Source organism: Erythrolamprus reginae, chromosome 7 (assembly GCF_031021105.1).
Source record: "Erythrolamprus reginae isolate rEryReg1 chromosome 7, rEryReg1.hap1, whole genome shotgun sequence".
Lineage (NCBI taxonomy): Eukaryota > Metazoa > Chordata > Lepidosauria > Squamata > Dipsadidae > Erythrolamprus > Erythrolamprus reginae.
Window position 1 is genome coordinate 80,446,631 of NC_091956.1, and position 16,118 is coordinate 80,462,748.

Sequence of the window (16,118 nt, forward strand, 5' to 3'; positions counted from 1 at the left end):
TTACAGTCGTACAGTCCTAAGTGGGAGGAAATGGGTGATAGGAATGATGAGAAAAAACTAGTATTTATTTATTTATTTATTTATTCATTCATTCATTTATTCATTTATTCATTTGTCCAATACACAAATACATAGGAAGAAAAATAGACATGTAGCAATATGTATAGGGGTAAAATAAACTTAGAGGAGAGGATATATGAAAGAAAGAAAATATATATGATAAGTGAGAGAAAGGAAAGACAATTGGACAGGGGACGAAAGGCACACCAGTGCACTTATATACGCCCCTTACTGGCCTCTTAGGAACCTGGAGAGGTCAATCGTGGAGAGTCTAAGGGAGAAATGTTGGGGCTTAGGGGTTGACACAATTGAGTCCGGCAATGAGTTCCACGCTTCGATAACTCGATTGTTGAAATCATAATTTTTACAGTCAAGTTTGGAGCGGTTCGTATTAAGTTTGAATCTGTTGCGTGCTCTTGTGTTGTTGCGGTTGAAGCTGAAGTAGTCATTGACCGGTAGGACGTTGCAGCATATGGTCTTGTGGGCAATACTCAAATCGTGTTTTAGGCACCGTAGTTCTAGGCTTTCTAGGCCCAGGATTGTTAGTCTATTTTCGTAGGATATTCTGTTTCGAGTGGAGGAGAAATATTTCAGCCCTCGCAACTTCTGTCCCTATTTGATAAGGCTACTAATCGAGTACGCAAAACTTTCTAGGTAATATAACTGCAAGAGGGGAGTTGGCACATTCTAAGTAATCGGTTTACAACAGGAAGAGGGGAGTAGCCCTTTTTCCATGCTTTCCTTTGTATTCTTTGATAAGGCTATCGTGTGACCTGGGAGTTTTAGGGAAAGGATCTGAGGCAACAATCAGGAGCCTAAAAGCAACGTGAAGGCTTTTCAATAAATTTGTTTTATTTATTTTATTTATTTTTATTTATTTATTTTGTCCAATACACAATGAGGGTTTTAGTGGGTATATATCTATATACACATAGTAAAATACATGATGAAGGTTATAGAGGAGATACTCATAGCAAAATATATCTAAGAAAGAATAGAAAAGAAGATATAGTAATAGAACATATCAATGAAAGAATAGAAGACATATAGGAATAGAAGAAAGGTATAGGAGATATAGGAGAGCAATAGGACAGGGGACGGAAGGCACTCTAGTGCACTTGTACTCGCCCCTTACTGACCTCTTAGGAATCTGGATAGGTCAACCGTAGATAATCTAAGGGTAAAGTGTTGGGGGTTTGGGGATGACACTATGGAGTCCGGTAATGAGTTCCACGCTTCGACAACTCGGTACTGAAGTCCTATTTTTTACAGTCAAGTTTGGAGCGGTTAATATTAAGTTTAAATCTATTGTGTGCTCTTGTGTTGTTGTGGTTGAAGCTGAAGTAGTCGCCGACAGGCAGGACGTTGCAGCATATGATCTTGTGGGCAATTTGGATTTCTGCAGGTAAAACTAGCTATAGGCCTACACCAAAAGTCTTCAAACTTGGCATCTTTAAGACTTGTAGACTTGTAGAATTCTCCAGCCAAAATAGCACAGCTCCCAGTGACCAGTAAGGTCCCACAAGGTTGGCCTCCTTGGGGTCCCGTCAGCTAAACAATATCAGCTGGTGAGACTGCGGGGAAGGGCCTTCTCAGTGGCAGCTCCAGCTCTCTGGAACCAGCTACCACCTGATATCCACACCGCCCCCACCCTACTGGCCTTCCAGATAGCGGGCGGGCCGGATGTGGCCCACAGGCCGCCCCTTGCCCAGGTCTGATCTAAGTGTTGGGGCCCACTGTAACCTAATTGTTGATGTTGTTAACCTAATCTTGCGTAGCTTCTTCTATGGTAACATCGAACTTTTAACTAGAGCATACAAAACATTTGCTAGACCAATTCTTGAATATAGCTCATCTGTCTGTAACCTGCACTACATATCGGACATTAATACAATATGAGAATGTCCAGATACATTTCACAAGAAGAGTCCTCTACTCCTCCCCTTGCAACAGAATACCTTATTCTACCAGACTTGGAATTTTGAACTTGGACAATTTAGAACTACACTGCCTTAATGAACTCAATCTGTATAGTCTGGACGACAGAAGGAAAAGTGGGGACATGATCGAAACATTTCAATATGTTAAAGGGTTAAATAAGGTCCAGGAGGGAAGTGTTTTTAATAGGAAAGTGAACCCAAGAACAAAGGGGACACAATCTGAAGTTAGTTGGGGGAAAGATCAAAAGCAACATGAGAAAATATTATTTTACTGAAAGAGTAGTAGATCCTTGGAACAAACGTCCAGCAGATGTGGTTGGTAAATCCACAGTCACTGAATTTAAACATGCCTGGGATAAACATATATCCATCCTAAGATAAAATACGGGAAATGGTGTAAGGGCAGACTAGATGGATCATGAGGTCTTTTTCTGCCGTCAGTCTTCTATGTTTCTTAGGCCTGCCCTAACATAAAGTATTTGCTACAATGTCCTACCCGTCAATGACTACTTCAGCTTCAACCACCACAACACAGGAGCACACAATAGATACAAACTTAAGGTAAAGCGTTCCAAACTCGATTGCAGAAAATATAACTTCAGCAACAGAGTGATCAACGCCTGGAATACACTACCTGACTGTGATTTTAATTCCAAACCCCAAAACTTTAACCTTAGACGGTCTGTTGTTGACCTCACCCCATTTCTAAGAGCTCTGTAAGGAGTGTGCATAAGCGCACCAACGTACCCACCGACCCTGTGCTAATGTTCCCATGTACCCATAACCATCCCATGTATACATTTTATACGTTTACTGTAATATTATAGATGATTCACAAAAAGATTTTTAAAAAAAAAAAAAAAACTCTTTTCTATTCCTACAAAACCACCTAAATATATTTTTGCAGAACAGCAAGTAGAAAGCTCTTTGGTTCCCATTTTCTTTTCACACTTTTTATTATTATTATTATTATTATTATTATTATTATTATTATTATTATTATTTATTATTATTATTATTATTATTTATTGGATTTGTATGCCGCCCCTCTCCGCAGACTCGGGGCGGCTAACAACAATGATAAAAAACAACATGTAACAATCCAATTTAATAAAACAACTAAAAACCCTTATTATAAAAACCAAACATACACACAAACATACCATACATAACTTGTAATGGCCTAGGGGAAGGAATATCCTAACTCCCCCATGCCTGGCGACAAAGGTGGGTCTTGAGTAATTTGCGAAAGACAAGGAGGGTGGGGGCCATTCTAATCTCTGGGGGGAGTTGATTTCAGAGGACCAGGGCCGCCACAGAGAAGGTTCTTCCCCTGGGGCCCGTCAAACGACATTGTTTGGTCGACGGGACCCGGAGAAGGTCAACTCTGTGGGACCTTATCAGCCGCTGGGATTCGTGTGGTAGAAGGCGGTTCCGGATGTATTCTGGCCCAATGCCATGTAGGGCTTTAAAGGTCATTACCAACACTTTGAATTGTGACCGGAACTGTTCGGCAGCCAGTGCAGGCCGCGGAGTGTTGCAGAAACGTGGGCGAATCTAGGAAGCCCCACGATGGCTCTCGCGGCCGCATTCTGCACGATCTGAAGTTTCCGAACACTTTTCAACCTTCCCCGGCAGGGAGTTTCTAAGAAGGCCTTTAAATCTTTATATTCTGTAATTAGATTTTTTTAAAAAAAAATGCTAATAGCTACAACCAACTAGAGGAACGGTTTCGATTCACACACACAAACATTAACAAGTTGTTGCCAAGATGGGCAATTATGTCAGATCCTGAATTGATGCCAGAGTGATTTTTTTTTTTAATGAATGTTCCTGGGGCGAGAGGAGAGGTTGCCTGAAAGGAATTTGCTCAATAATCTTAGGCAATAGAGGCAGATTCTTAATTGCAAAGCATAATATGTTCATTTCAACTCGGCTTTGGGTTTCAGCTTTCCATAGCAGGACACAACTGGTGGAGCTTGAAAATAAGTCATCCAATCCACAAACAGGACTAATATATTTTACTCTGTTTCAGATCTGGAGCTTAGTTACTCTGTGCAAGTTTGTTTGTTTGTTTATTCCAATACACAATACATATTGAAGAGGATAGACATGAAGTATTATATATAAAGAAAAGATATAAAAGTAGAGGAGAAGATATATGGAAGGAAGAAAAGATATATGATATATGAGATAAGGAGAGACAATTGGACAGGGGACGAAAGGCAGGCTAGTGCACTTATGTATGCCCCTTACTGACCTCTTAGGAACCTGGAGAGGTCAATCGTGGAGAGTCTAAGGGAGAAATGTTGGGGGTTAGGGGTTGACACTACTGAGTCCGGTAATGAGTTCCACGCTTTGATCTGGATATATGAGGAAGTTCATTTTTCCCCCTTTTCCGACCTTTGTCTGAAAACAATCCATTCTCCTTCAATAGACACAAACAAAACACTCATACATGAGACAGTTGGTGTTTTTGCTATCTTGGGAGCTTAGACTTCCTCCATTTCACATGGAATGGCCCTGTTTTGGGTTATGCTTTCATACAATTACCAGTTACAGCCCTCTCTAAGCTGTTTACAGAATCAACATATTGCCCCCAACAATCTGGGTTCTCATTTTACCCACCTCGGAAGGAGGGAAGACTCAGCCAACCCTCATTACCAGCAGGCAATTAGTTAGTTAGTTAGTTAGTTAGTTAGTTAGTTAGTTAGTTAGTTAGTAAGTTACTTACTTACTTACTTACTTACTTACTTACTTACTTACTTACTTACTTACTTACTTACTTACTTACGTACTTACTTATTTATTTATTACATTTGTATGCTGCCCCTCTCTGTAGACTCGAAGCGGCTCACAACAGTAATAGAAAAAAACAATGTAGAATACAAATCTAATAATTAAAACTAAAAACCCATAATTTTAAAAAAAAAAACCATGCACACAACATACCATACATAAACAATATAGGCCTGGGAAAGTTATATCAGTTCCCCCATGCCTGACGACAGAGGTGGGTTTTAAGGAGTTTACAAAAGACAAGGAGGGTAGGGGCAGTTCTAATCTCAGGGGAGAGCTGGTTCTAGCGGGTCGGGGCCACCACAGAGAAGGCTCTTCCCCTGGGACCCGCCAAGCGACATTGTTTAGTCGACAAGACCCGGAGAAGGCCAACTCTGTGGGACCTAATCGGTCGCTGGGATTCGTGCGGCAGAAGGTGGTCCCGGAGATATTCTGGTCCGATGCCATAAAGGGCTTTATAGGTCATAACCAACACTTTGAATTGTGACCGGAAACTGATCAGCAACCAATGCAGACTGCGGAGTGTATTTATTTGTCCATTACATAATACATATTGAAGAGAATAGACATGTAATAATATTAATAGAGAAAAGGATAGAAGAAAAGATAAAAATAGTGAAGAAAAGATATGAAAGGAAGAAAAGATATATGAGATAAAGGAGAGACAATTGGCCAAACTGTTTTGGTTGGAAACATTCATCCTGCAGTGGTGGTGGTGGTGATGATGATACGATAATTAAGAGTCCATTTGATATAGTGGTTTTCAGGCTAGAAGCCAGGAGACTGTGAGTTCCAGACTGACCTTTGTCCAGTCACTTTCTTCCAGCCCTAGGAAGGAGGCTGTTGTGGTTGGCTCTGGCCCAGCTCCTGCCCCAGGGAATGGGGAGGTGGATGCAGGGGAAACTTCAACATGTCACAGGCCTGTGTTATTGCCGACAGAGTCAGTTCAGAGTTTAGTTTCCTTGGACGAAGAAGAAGGTGGGAGTGACTCGGCAGAGGAGGGCTTGGCACACAGCCAAGGCAGTCAATCTCCCTTATCTTCTATAGCTTCAGATTATGACATTTTGGATCCATGCAAGCACAGAATTATGCGTAGAAGACACCAAGTAAGGACATATTACAGGAGATAAGAGCGGCCACCTGTGTTTGGGTGTGGCTCCAGTAATTAGGGCTGCTGCTATAAATAGCAGCATGTGGGTTTGGCCGTCGTGGAAGGATTCGTCAGGAATCCTGGGTTGCTGGTTTCTGGACTTTGCTTGTTGATTTTTCACGCCTTTGAAAACAAAGCAGAGCAACGTGTGTGTGTGTGTGTCTCACTTCATTGGAAGAAGAAGGGGTGTGAAGTTTCTTCACAGCTGCTAGCTAAGTACTTAATGACTGCTTAAGGGAAATTGTACAGACTACCCGGTTGTTTTGGGACAAGTGCTCTTTGCAATACAAAAAGAGTGCTTAGTTTATTTTGAATTTTGGGATAAAGAACATTGTGTTGAATTTTCAAACGTGTGTGTGTGTGTCTGAAATTTGTACCCTTGAATTTTCGGGAGGCTCCTACCAGAGAGTCCGGCAGAACAGAGGCAATGGCCAACTACTTCTGATAAACCTTGCCAAGAAAACTGCAGGCAATTATCCAGGCAGTTGTCAAGAAACATTTAGATTTTAATTCCAGGCATTGCAAACAAGTGTACAGTATTATGTATTTAGTATGGTACATAAATGGATATTTACACATTTCATACAAAACTCACCATATGTAGCCTACTTTAAGTTGGCTCTCAAGTGCTTATTTTGCTGTTTCTTAGGGCAGGACAATCTCTGGACAACCACAAATTCTTGCTATTTGAACTATGAAACTTTATACAAACTTTCCAATGTAAAATATTTGGCTCAGCCTGCAAGGAACTCTTAGTCTAAATATTTAGTGAAATCTTTCATTTTAAAGCCCTTTTATTCTTTGAAACCATTAACAAAACAAAGTTAAACCATTGATGTGACATTTTAAAAGAATGCAATGAGTAATAGAAAGTTCCATAACAACTGATCTGTGAATGCAGGAGCTACACACTATGTTGTAAATACTATTGAAATTAAGTCTATCCCACATTATAAGGTCTGCTGAAAGATCCATATCAGCAGGGACCAATTGAAATTAAGTTTTCAACATCTGCCTTATAGATTGCATTAAATTGTTGGTGGTGGTTTTTAATCAAAAGTGGTTAGGTTCATGCACGTATTAAAACATAAACCACATCTTCCCTAGGGAGTTGGGCGGGGTAAAAACTGAATAAATAAATAAAATAAGCTTAGGCAACACTTGGATTTATACAATATCCTAAACTCAAAATAAATAAGCTGCCTTATGGCCTAGTGTAATATGAATTTGGTAAATGAAATCTAATTCAGAATTCCCTACGAAACTAGACTTACAATCCTGGGTCTTGAAAGCTTAGAACTACGACGCCTTAAACATGATCTAAGTATTGCCCACAAGGTCATACGCTGCAATGTCCTGCCTATCAAAGACTACTTCAGCTTCAACCACAACAACACAAGAGCACACAACAGATTCAAGCTTAATATTAACCACTCCAAATTGGACTGTAAAAAATACGACTTTAGTAATCGAGTTGTTGAAGCATGGAACTCATTACCGGACTCCGTAGTATCATCCCCTAACCCCCAACACTTTACCCTTAGACTATCCACGGTTGACCTCTCCAGATTCCTAAGAGGTCAGTAAGGGGCGTCCATAAGCGCACTAGAGTGCCTTCCGTCCCCTGTCCTATAGTCTCTCCTATATCTCATACATCTTCTCTACTATATCTCTATAAGCTTCATTGTACATTATTGTGTATTGGACAAAATAAATAAATAAATGTAAATATAAATATATTTATTTTATTTATTTATTATTAGACTTGAAAGGGATAGCAGGTTATCAAGTCCAACCCCCTGCCCGAGCAGGAAATCCTATAGCACCCCAGCCAAATGGTAGTCCAATCTCCTCTTGAAAGTGTCCATTGGTTGATCGCTCTGACCATCAGGAAGTTCTTCCTTATTTCCAGGTTGACTCTCTTCTTGGTCAGCTTCCAGTTGTTGTTCCTCATCCGGCCCTCTGGTGCCCTGGAAAATAGTGACCCCCTCCTCTCTGTGGCAACCCCTGAAATACCTGTACACTGCTATCATGTCCCCTCTGACTCTCCTTTTCTCTAGGCATTCACTGGCTGGGGAATTCTGGGAGTTGAAGTCCAAATATCTTCAAGTTGCCAAGGTTGGGAAACACTGCTCTAGGCTATCCATGCCCAGTTCCCACAATCTCTCTTCGTAAGTCTTGGTCTCAAGTCCCCTAATCATTTTGGTTGCTCTTTTCTGCACCTTCTCCAGAGTTTCAATGTCTCTTTTGAAGTGGGGTGACCAGAACTGAATGCAGTACTTCAGATGTGGTCTGACCAGGGCGTAGTAGAGTGGTATTAATACCTCTTTGGTCTTGGAGTGCATTCCCCTTTTGATGCAGTATAGGATTGTGTTGGCTTTTTTAGCCGCTGCAGCATATTGCTGGCTCATTATTATTATTATTATTATTTATTAGATTTGTATGCCGCCCCTCTCCGAAGACTCTGGGCGGTTCACAACAATAACAACAATGTAACAAGTCTAATACATTAAAAGAAGTCTAAAACCCATTATTTAAAAACCACACAACACACTCGTACCATACATAAATAATATAACCCAGGGGCTCAGTTCCCACATTCCTGACGACATAGGTGGGGCTTTAATAGCTTACAAAAGGCAAGGAAGGTGGGGGCAGTTCTAATCTTTGGGGGGAGTTGGTTACAGAGGGCCGGGGCCGCCACAGAAAAGGCTCTTCCCCTGGGTCCCGCCAGATGGCATTTTTTTGTCGACGGGACCCAGAGAAGGCCAACTCTGTGGAATCTAATTGTTCGCTGGGATTTGTGCTGCAGAAGGCGGTTCCAAAGATATTCTGGTCCGATGCTATGTTTAGTTGATTATCCACCAAGACTTTCTTGTAGCCTCATGATTCAAAGCTATTATTTTTTTGTCCCTCTATGAAAGTTCTTCCTGTTCGTGCTATCTATAAACGTCTCCATTATAATGGCCAGCTAATCAGAATTTCAATCAGAATAGAGCTGGAAGGGACTTTAAAAGTCTCCCAGTCCTATTTTTTTATTTGTTTGTTTGTTTGTTTGTTTGTTTATTTGATTTTTATGCCGCCCTTCTCCTTAGACTTAGGGAGGCTTAACAACATGTTAGCCATAGCACTTTTGAACAGAGCCAGCCTATTGCCCCCACAATCTGGGTCCTCATTTTACCCACCTCGGAAGGATGGAAGGCTGAGTCAACCCGGAGCTGGTGATGAGATTTGAACCGCTGACTTGCAGATCTAACAGTCAGCTATATAAACTGTATGTGTATGTACACACGCACAGCTCTTCTAAAATTATACACATTCAACTTCATTTACTGCAATAGGAAAAACATACCCAGAGCCCAGAAGGAAAAAAAAGAAAACAATTCAATTTTTTTCTACTGGTTCTGCGTACCTGACTGTACCTGTAGGAGCCCATCACTGCTATCATGTTATCCCTAATCCTTCTTTTCTCTATCAACTATAAAGCCCTTCATGGCATCGGACCAGAATATCTCCGGGACCGCCTTCTGCAGCACGAATCCCAGCGATCGGTTAGGTCCCACAGAGTTGGCCTTTTCCGGGTCCCTTCGTCTAAGCAATGTCGTTTGGTGGGACCCAGGAGAAGAGCCTTTTCTGTGGCAGCCCCGACCCTCTGGAACCAGCTCCCCCCAGATATCAGAGTTGCCCCCACCCTCCTTGCCTTTCGCAAGCTCCTTAAAACCCACCTCTGTCGTCAGGCATGGGGGAATTGAAATTTCACTTTCCCCTAGGCTTATAGAATTTATATATGGTATGCTTGTATGTATGAGTGGTTTTTTAAATTGGGGGTTTTTTAGATTATTTTTAATATTAGATTTGTTTTCATTGTCTTTTCATTGTTGTTAGCCGCTCCGAGTCTTCGGAGAGGGGTGGCATACAAATCTAATAAATAAATAAAATAAATAAATAAACTGATTTTGTTTATTTGTTAGTTTCTTAGGTCTACAATATCCCCCTTTGCATAAAGAGAAAAGTCTTTAATTGAAGACTAAATTTTCATTATAAAGAGATCTATTATGAGATTGTCACAAACACTGGTTGATACAGTACCTGGCAACACACAAAGCAGTTAACAAGATACACAACTTATTTGCTACTAGGGCAGCGCTGCCTTTACAATCCTTCTAATTGCTATATATGTTTATCATGAATACATATTCTTCCCTCAAAGTGCTAATTAAATTATATACACTGTCGTTAAGGAGATAAATGCTTGGGAGAAATTATGAACAAACCATTTAAGATTCTTCATAAATGCCCGAACGCATGTTTCTGCCACTAAGCCTGTTTTTAGTTTCCTGGAACTTGTTAATGGACTACAAGTCCTTGTAAAATGGAAGGTTCACTCACCACAGAAAAACTGTGTAGTAGCATGGAAACGTAGACAATTACTGGTCCATGTTTTACAGTTGATAATAAACCTAGAGAAGATAGACACAGAACTAAAGAACAAAATGAGACTAAACATTATCAGTCTCTAAAACAAGTGTGTATTTGCTATTCTTGACCAACTCTCCATTTGCAAGCAATCTACAAATATGGCGTAAGAAGTTAATGCAACTTTATTTTTATTTTATTTATTTATTTTGTCCAATACACAATAATACACAATGAAGGCTATCGAGGATATAGTAGAGAAGAAATACGAGATATAGGAGACACTATAGGACAGGGGACGAAAGGCACTCTAGTGCGCTTATGGACGCCCCTTACTGACCTCTTAGGAATCTGGAGAGGTCAACCGTGGATAGTCTAAGGGTAAAATGTTGGGGGGTTAGGGGATGATACTACGGAGTCCGGCAATGAGTTCCACGCTTCGACAACCCGATTACTAAAGTCATATTTTTTTACAGTCAAGTTTGGAGCAGTTAATATTAAATTAATCTTTCTCTTTAATTAATCTTTCTCTCTTTTTCTCCTTCCCTCTCTCTCTTCCTTCCCTCTCTCTCTCTCCCTTTCTCTCTCTCCCTCCCTCCCTCTCTTCCTTCCCTCTCTCTCTCTTTCTTTCTCTCTTTCTCTCTCCCTCCCTCCCTCTCTTCCTTCCTTCTCTCTCTCCCTCCCTCTCTTCCTTCCTTCTCTCTCTCTCCCTTTCTCTCTCTCCCTCCCTCCCTTTCCCCCCTCTCTCTCCCTTTCTTTCTCTCTCTCTTTCTCTCTCCCTCCCTCTCTTCCTTCCCCCCCTCTCTTTCTCTCTCCCTCCCTCTCTTCCTTCCCCCCTCTCTTTCTCTCTCCCTCCCTCTCTTCCTTCCCCACCTCTCTCCCTGTTTCTTTCTCTCTCTCTTTCTCTCTCCCTCATTCCCTCTCTTCCTTCCCCCCTCTCTTTCTCTCTCCCTCCCTCTCTTCCTTCCCCACCTCTCTACGTTTCTTTCTCTCTCTTTCTCTCTCCCTCCCTCTCTTCCTCCCCCCCTCTCTCTTTCTCTCTTTCTCCCTCCCTCCCTCTCTTCCTTCCTTCTCTCTCTCTCTCTCCCCCTCTTTCTCTCTCTCTTTCTCACACACACATGCAACATTCTGTAATAGGGATAGATAACATTATGCTGGCTTAACACATTTCTTTTGCCTTCTTTCCAGCTTCCTGCCCCCACCCCGTTTTCCCTACCATACATTTTGCCAATTAAACAATAACAGATACACAGTAGTGTGTAATTATAAACCTCCGTCACCAGCGACCCATTTTGTCACTACCCACAATAATCTTTCAACATTAGCCCAGGGTCCCAAATATTTGCCTGCCTTTGTACTGGCAAAATTTGTTCAAGACAATCATTCTATCCTTCATAATAGTTCTGACTCCATGGCTACAAACAAAACTTAATTAACAATCATCAACAAGAGGGGGGGGGAAAGGACAAATTTGAATAGGCAATAAGCTGGGAATTATCAGCGATAATACACAGCACAGAACAGAATAAAACACTTCACTGGCTAGATAGGATTGTCATGAAAATAAATTAGTATTGACAGAACAAAACAAAAGAGGCATGAATGGAGAGATAAGATAATTTATTACATTTAAGGTCAAACTATCTCAACGTGATGTTACTCTGCAATCAATCTTTTTACCCATACCCATATTCTATGGGTTATTATTAACCCATAGAATAGCTTAATAATATTGTGTGCACAATAGTAGTAGTATGGTTAGGATTAAATTTTTGTGTTTGTACTTTGCTTATATACGAAGTTTACTTTTCTTTTATAATAAGGTAACATAAAATTTCTTCTTTTCACTTAAAGTAATAGGTTGACTTAAGATATTAATAATGTATTATATTTCTGTACTGCAGTTTGACTTCTTGAATAAAAGGGATATTTGCAACTCCAATTTTATTTATTTATTTATTTTGTCCAATACACAATGAGGGTTTTAGTGGGTATATGTCTATATACACATAGTAAAATGCATGATAAAGGTTATAGAGGAGATACTCATAGTAAAATATATCTAAGAAATTATAGAAAAGAAGATATAGTATTAGAACATATCAATGAAAGAATAGAAGAAGAGATATAGGAATAGAAGAAAGATATAGGAGATATAGGAGAGCAATAGGACAGGGGACGGAAGGCACTCTAGTGCACTTGTACTCGCCCCTTACTGACGTCTTAGGAATCTGGATAGGTCGACCATAGATAATCTAAGGGTAAAGTGTTGGGGATTTGGGGATGACACTGTGGAGTCCGGTAATGAGTTCCACGCTTCGACAACTTGGTTACTAAGTGTGTGTTTGTATGTTTGTCAATTTAAAGAAAATTAATAAAGTGTATTAAAAAATAAAAAAAGAATAGCTTAATAATAATGGAAATACTGTAAAATCACTCTAATAATAATTTTACCAGCTTTGAACACATATTGTTTACAAAATATCGATATGTAATATGAATATTACACTATTGAATACATGCTACAAATTCTTGTTACCAATTTAAATGCTGCAAAAATCAACAAGGAACAAAAGGACATCTTGACAATGAAATGATATGTTACAGCAATGTTGACAACAAATATTTCATGACGTTCAGTACAGCAGGAAACCATTATTTTCGTTGTATTTATTCAGCCTATATCTCCTGCCATTATAATTATGTATTAGACAAAATGCTTCTCAAATGATAGAATGGGTTAAAGAAAAATCATTAAATCCTTTGGCAAACACTGCAAATGTTTGAAATGAGGGCTTAAATTGTAGGGTTGACCATGAAAGCTCTGAAACCTTCACAAAAAACACCATAAACAGCTCCACAGGCAAAGTTATAAGCAGGTTTAAGTATCCATATTGCTTGGCCTGACTAAGTACGGTCTCCTGCCACATACCTCCCAGGGACCTATTAGATCACACAGAATCAGCCTGCTCCGGGTTCCGTTGTGACTAATCTCCGGGACTGCCTTCTGCCGCACGAATCCCAGCGACCAGTTAGGTCCCACAGAGTTGGCCTTCTCCAGGTCCCGTCAACTAAACAATGTCATTTGGCGGGACCCAGGGGAAGAGCCTTCTCTGTGGCGGCCCCGACCCTCTGGAACCAGCTCCCCCCAGAGATCAGAATTGCCCCACCCTCCTCGCCTTTCGTAAGCTCCTTAAAACCCACCTCTGTCGTCAGGCATGGGGGAATTGAGATATTCCTTTCTCCCCCCCAGGCCTATGCATGGTATGTTTGTGTGTATGTTTTATTTTTCATAAGGATTTTTTAGTTATTTTAATATTAGATTTGTCATATGCTGTTTTATTATTGTTGTTAGAGTCCGGTAATGAGTTCCACGCTTCGACAACCCAATTACTAAAGTTGTATTTTTTACAGTCAAGTTTGGAGCAGTTAATATTAAATTAATCTTTCTCTTAAATAAATGAATCTTTCTTCTTTTTCTCTTTCTCTTTCGCTCCCTCTTTCTCTCTCTCTTTCTCCCTCCTTCCCTCTCTCTCTTCCTTCCTCCCTCTCTCCCTCTCTTTCTTTCTCTCTCTCTTTCTCCCTCCCTCCCTCTCTCTTTTACTTCCCTTTCTCTCTCTCTCCCTCCCTTTCTGTCTCTCTCTCACACACACACACACACACACAAACACACAAACACAAACAGAGAGAGAGAGAGAGAGAGAGAACATCTCTTGTGTCCAGCAACTATCCTCCCCTTCGCCTCCACACATAGCCAATCGAAGAGCAATTCCAAGAAATAAGTCATTGCTTCTTCACAGCCATAATCCTCATTTTTCCCAACAAAAGCAGCAAAACTCTCCCTACATTTGGCAGAAAAACAACAAGAAGGAAGAAGCTGAGCATCTTAGCTTCTGGAGGCGGGCAGAAGTTCACACTAATAGGAAGCTATCCTGCCCTATAGCTCCATAGAAAGCATTGCAAAATAATTACACTTACCCCTTTCTCTGGCGCATGCAGCATTAATCAGACTAATTGTTTAAGCCAGTTGGCTCTCTCACTGTAGAGATACGCACCATGGCATACATCTATCTATGTGTAAGGCAGCAAGTTCACGCAGAAAAATAACTTTGAATGTACTGTAAATGGCTGTGTGCGTGTGTGTATAATTGCTTTTTTTTTTTTTTTGCAAACAATACATGAAATGGTTATATCTTACTTGCATCTGGATACCATCTGCTTGTCGTATATTTACAAAATAATTAAGAATGGTTTGACATGGTTCTGGCAGTTCACACTGGGCAGAAACTACAGCCAGCTAGTTTCTGGGATGTGTCCAGAATAATACTGGGAATATAAACCAGCGAAACTAATTTTGGCAAGTGCTGAAACCTGGGTTTAGTCCAAACATATGAGTCTACAATCCCAATATGGGTATGAACTTTCACATGGCTTGACATTGGGATTGAAAGGGATTAGGTTGGTTTGGTTTTTAACTCTTTGTTTGCCAAGCAGCAGTTTTAAACACTTTGTGTTTAAAATGTTTAAATAAATACGTAAACGCCCAACAAAGGCTCAAAATAAGAGGCCATAAAAATAAATCAAACACCTCTAAAACCACACTTCTCAAACACCAGAACATTATCTGACCAAAAATTAAATCAATAATTGTCTTGTGATTCACAGTGGTTTGATTCACAATAGTGTAATATTTTACTTTGAAATCTCATTAATCTAAATAGATTGCTTAAGCATATCCTTATCTCTCTTGTTAAAACATTTGAGAGAGATGGTTGATAATATTTAAATAGACTATCTGAAAATTTTATCAGATTAAAAAAGCCTTGCTATTAGAAATTCTAATTGATGGGGAAAAGTTGAACCTGTTCTGCTAACGAAAGTTTCCCAAAGTTCGGTGCTACAGTCCTGAGATTTAATTGTTCTGTATTTCTGTGTAAATGTTGTTTATTTCTTAGGTTTACACGAGTGATTTATGTGTCAATATCTAGGCATGTGCAGGGGTGGTTCTAAACTTTTTACTACCAGTTATGTGGGCGTGGCTTATTTTGCGGGTGTGACTTCATGGTCATGTGATAGTAGACATGGCTTCATGGTCATGTGACTGGGCGCATGTGGCGTCATGGTCATGTCGCTGGGTGGGTGTGATCTATTTAATGCCAAGAACCCCTTCTTGTGAGATATTCATGCCTAGATCTCATTCTCCTTATCCTTGCATCTAATAGGGGGTCCTGATCCTCAGTTATATGGTAGACATGGTAGCAGTGTTCCAGTATCTCAGGGGTTGCCACAAAGAAGGAGTCAACCTATTTTCCAAAGCACCTCAGGATAGGTCAAAAAGCAATGGGTGGAAACTAAACAAGGAGAGAAGTAACTTAGAACTAAGGAGAAATTTCCTGACAGTCAGAACGATTGATCAGTGGAACAGTTTGCCTCCGGAAGTTGTGAATGCCCCAACACAGTAAGTTTTTAAGCAAATGTTTAGTAGAGTGATGGCATTCGGGGAAAAACTGTTCTTGTGTCTAGTTGTCTTGGTGTGCAGTGCTCTGTAGCGACGTTTTAAGGGTAGGAGTTGAAACAGTTTGTGTCCAGGCTGCAAGGAGTCAGTAAATATTTTCCCCGCCCTCTTTTTGACTCGTGCAGTATGCAGGTCCTCAATGGAAGGCAGGTTGGCAGCCATTGTTTTTTCTCCAGTTCTGATTCTCCTCTGAAGTCTGTGTCGGTCCTGTTGGGTTGCAGCACCAAACCAGACAGTT